This window comes from Pundamilia nyererei, unplaced genomic scaffold (assembly GCF_000239375.1).
Source record: "Pundamilia nyererei isolate P.nyererei 1_Seehausen unplaced genomic scaffold, PunNye1.0 scaffold00003, whole genome shotgun sequence".
Taxonomy (NCBI): Eukaryota; Metazoa; Chordata; class Actinopteri; order Cichliformes; family Cichlidae; genus Pundamilia; species Pundamilia nyererei.
The window spans coordinates 139,814-144,429 of record NW_005187404.1 but is presented as its reverse complement, the minus strand read 5'-3'; the positions used below and the strand labels follow the sequence as shown (position 1 = coordinate 144,429).

Here is a 4,616-nt window from a genome sequence, read left to right as displayed (position 1 = left end):
AAACTGAAGAAAGGGAATTTTACATATACAGTAAATTGCTTTTATCTAATATATTTATATGTTAAAACTAATTATGCTTTCTTGCATACAGTTTTCTTCAGAAGATGTAATACGGCACGTAATAATACATGTAATACTATATTTGTGTGTGATTTTGCCAAGTACAGAGAGACTTGTAGAACAGTTACTTTTGGCAGCTTCAGCCTTATAAAACACCCACAGCTTCACTCACTCATCTTCTCTGCCTGCCAAACAAACTCAAAGAAGAAGAGATCAAAGGAAATCTAAACATCAAGAAACTAGCTGACATGTTGCTGAGACAAGGTGTTTCTGGTTCTGTATGTGTTTTACAAAAGTTCAGCCTGTATAGATTTTTGTAAAAAAAATAAAATAAAAAAAATAATCAAATGCAAGTTTCCCTTGTTAACAGTCCAATTTTACAATATTTTTATAACAGTCTGATACTTGGTATATATCCCCAAAAATGAAGCTGAAACGTCTCTATCGCTCCCTGGTGTCTGGCTGCAGTATAGGTCATAAACCCGCCTCCTCCATGTTAGTCGGGGTCCGACTAAAATAAATTTATTCTCCTCAGATAATATTTTTCCAAAGATTCTTTCTTTTGTTTTCAATAGTTCTCATCATGCTGATTGATGTCCAAAGGGGTCTCCTTTCCCATAAGTTTGATTCTAATTCCTACCGCGGTGATGTTAAATTGGGGTGAAACGTCATCATAACAGCTTTGACTGACAGCTGCAGTCACGGAGAAACTTGCATATCTCTGTTCGGGAATAGCAGATAGAACGTAGGCTCTGAGAGGAGGGCCAGCATTTACTCTACGAAAACACGACCGAGTGTTTTAACCTGACAGCCTGAGGTGTTCTTCAGTAAACTGGACTACCCGACAGAAGGACCCGAGGCCCCGCTGCACTTTTTCGGTAAGTTAAACGTGTTTGTAAGCTAATCTGTAACTACCGTCCTTAGCTAGTTCCTGAGACCTAGCTAGCTAAAATGAGCACTCGGCTGTGGTGGTTCGTTTAGCTAACCCGTGCAGGTGAATGAATTTACCCTGACTAAAGAAATCAAGAGAAACGCTCCGGGCTACTCAGTCACTAATTACTGTTACTGTACTTTTATTACAAGTATTATACTGTAAAAGCAACAGGCTGCACCCTGCTTCAGTTCCTGTGCAGAGCTGAATATTAAAGATGTGCAAAAAACGGCATGTTTTCAGTCTCTTGCCACATCTGTAAAGACAGTAACATTTTTTTAAAAGCTTGTACTTCAGTAACTCATTAATCAGGAACTATGGATTAAAGTACTGTAGTGTACTGTAATACTGAAAAAATGTAAAAGAACTTCAGATCCTGAGTGTGTGAGGACAGAAGAATCAGCTTTATTTCAACTTTGAGGGATAAAATTTATATTTAAGTTTGATGGTTCTGTTCTCTTTGTGATTACAAGGGCTGCCCTCAGATTCAGACCTCAGCACCACCCAATGACAGCAGACAGATCATCCAACATGTTCACATGTTAACTGCAAAATGAACTGATGAAAACAGTACAAAGGTTAAAGTACCACATGTGCTGTAGTGAAAGCTGCAGCTGTTTTATTGATAAAGTTAAGGACAAAAAAATAAAAGGATTAATCATCCATGTAACTGTGTCACTAGCATTAACAGGACCTCAGTTTGGTGTTTCACAGAGCTGCTAATCTCAGACCTGCAAAGCTTCTGTTTTAAACACTTGATGTACTCAGCTGCATGAAGAGCACGTTTGAGTTTCTCTGACACAATTAAATATAACCTGATGAAGGTCAAAGGTTGTCACTTGTATGTTGAACTACAAACTTGTCATCTGGAATTCTTTTACAGTTTTTTGCAGATGGTGTGTTATTTACCATAAAGTGATTCAGAGTTATTCATACCAGAGTAACCAGAGAGAATAATATATTTTTAAATATATAACTTTCTACAGGACTGAATATAATATCTTTATGTAAAAGACTGGAGCCTCTGGGGAGTATCCGAGTATTTATAATATTACACAAACCAAAGGTCTCCATCACAGTGTTCATGAAATGCTGGGTTCATCCATCTCCTGGGGCGGGCCTACAGAGGAGTGCTGAAGATTTCCCTGTGAGGGAGCTGCTGGTAAAGATCATGAGTCCTGCTTGATCAGTGTGATGAGCTTCAGTGGTCCTGGTGTTTCTTAAATGATGCCTCTTACAGTGGGTCAACAGAACTTATGGCACAGGACAGCTGTGATGAAAGAAAGGGAAGAAGTTTCTCCAAACCTCTGGACCTAGAAACCCAGCTTGGTCCTGATGGTCTCCCTCACTAGTTTTGCCCCAGAGTGAATGTAGCTGTTGATATAATATGGATTCTATTATTAAATGAAAAAAACAAATTAGACTACACTACTGAAACGTTCTGCTGATGTTTTTACCAGGCTGTAGAGGGCTCTGAAGATTTAAACAGTTTTAGATCCATTACACTCACAGTCTTATGTTAAAATCTCAAAGGACAGCATTATATTTTTGATATTAACAGTAACTCTGGGCATCTGTGGAGTGTGCAGCTGATCTCATCGCTGTCTAAAAATGGATAAAAAAAACATAAGGAGTGCTGAATCATTCAATAACACAGACTATTAGAGTAACAGGTGTGTAGCATCGCTAACTAGCTAGCAACAAGCCTCCAACACAGTGCGTATGCTAGTGGCTAATCTAGCAAACAAATTAACAACAGAATGATTTTAGATGTTTCAGAACTATAAGACGATCAGCTGTGTGTCTTTTTTAAAAAACAGTGACATGGTTGTATTTACCTTAATTAAACGAGTTGTCAGTCGCGGTAAACCAGCAAAAAACTTGAGCCGGGCTACGTAAAAAGTGTAGGGGGGCGTGTTTGCGGTCACGTCCAGCGGGTGTGTGAGCGGGAGCGTTACACAGTCGCTCCACCTCAAGTCACTACTGCGCAGACTCTGGCTCCAAATTTGCAAGATGGCAGCCTCCACAAGCGGGATATTTTGGCTTCATTTTTGCACAATGGGAGGAGGCGGTGTTGCGTCGTCCATCTTTTATACAGTCATTGAGGTCACCACAGTGCATCATCTGCTTCCACTGTGTTCTATCCACAGCATCCACTTCTGTCACACCAACTCTTTTCATGTCCTCCTTCACTACATTCATGAATTTTCTCTGTGGGTTTCTTCTTTTCCATCTTCAACATGTTTTCTCCAATATGTCCACTATGCTTCTACTCATTCTAATCCTGTCCCTCTTGGTCACTCCATACAAAAATCTTCAAATCTGCCACCTGCAGCTTCACCTTCTGTCTTTGTGTCATTGCCACAGTCTCCAAACCCCCACCTTCTTGCAAACCTTCCATTTAAACCTCGCTTCTATTCTTCTGTCATAAATCACCCGTGACACTCGTCTCCACCTGCTCCACTTTGACCTAAACCCTCTTCTTCACTTCTCTTGTGCACCTTTGCTTTGGATGGTTTACCCCAGCTAAATTCACTATCTCTATTGTCTATCTCTGTTGTTACCAAATGACATGTTGGTTAAATGTCAGTTTTAAAAAAAGCACACACTTTTTCCTCCATGACATTCCAATCATTTCTTTTTTCCAATCAAATTAGGATATTCATTTAAACCTTAATTATCTTTTGCTCTCTCACTCTTTTTCTCTCGTCAGGCTGGCTGTTGGGCCGTATGTGCAGCAACAACGATGTCCTCGTTGCTATGGAAACGTGAGAGGGTGAACTTTTGTCAGATGCCAAGAGCTTGCTCCAACAGAAAGTGTTGGTTGTGTGTGCATGTGTCTGTGTGTCTTAATGTACGTGCACACTTGCACATGGTGTCACCATGAGTATGTGTGAAAGAAAACAGTGTGCTTATCTTTGAAGAAGACTGCAAATCCCCCTTCGGTCTGTCACTCTCACTCCTCCAGCAGCGTGACTCTCTTTCTTTCTCAGCCACACTTTCCGTAGCTTCGATTATCTTTCATTCAGATACACCCTTGCCACATGCTTTCACCCTCCCTGAAGTTGACATAAAGAGACTTTACGTTCTCATCACCTCTTCTGCTCTCAACTCCTCTCCTGCCTGTGTCTTCCTGTTTCCTTCCATGAAAGTAAAACAAGAAAACTTGCTGTGTGCTTTCCTGTATTTCTGTAACTACACTCCCGCCTTGCATTGTTCCATGATATGCAGATTATCTCAAAGTACAGACTGCATTGATCTTTTCTGTCCTCCCTCTCATTCACCCCATGTCTCCCTCTATCCATTATCCTCCCTTCATTCAACTCTATCCCCCTCCTTCTTTTCTAATGACCTCTTTGCTGATTCAGAGACAATGAAGAGTTATGGCATATCTATATAGCTGTAACGATAATTAGGGGAAAAAAACTATTAGACTACTGAAAGATAAACAGCATAAGTACAGCACAGCAGCTGGTGACAAAAAATGTTCCTCTCAAAGTGTCTCGTCATGCAGCTTCTGCAGCATTTTGAGAAAGATTCAGGGGTGAGATCTGTGATTCAGAAGTGTGTGTGTGTGTGTGTGTGTGTGTGTGTGTGTGTGTGTGTGTGTGTGTGTGTGTGTGTG

At 40.5% G+C, this 4,616-nt stretch overlaps 1 long non-coding RNA gene across 1 annotated transcript in view; it reads left to right on the top strand.

Annotated features, from left to right (window-relative positions):
• Positions 1-845: 845 nt before the first annotated feature.
• Positions 846-4,616, top strand: part of LOC102201362 (uncharacterized) — a 10,978-nt gene continuing 7,207 nt past the window's right edge. The window contains exon 1 of the long non-coding RNA XR_311396.1: positions 846-938. This is a non-coding gene — a long non-coding RNA (uncharacterized LOC102201362). The remainder of the gene's footprint in view (positions 939-4,616) is intronic.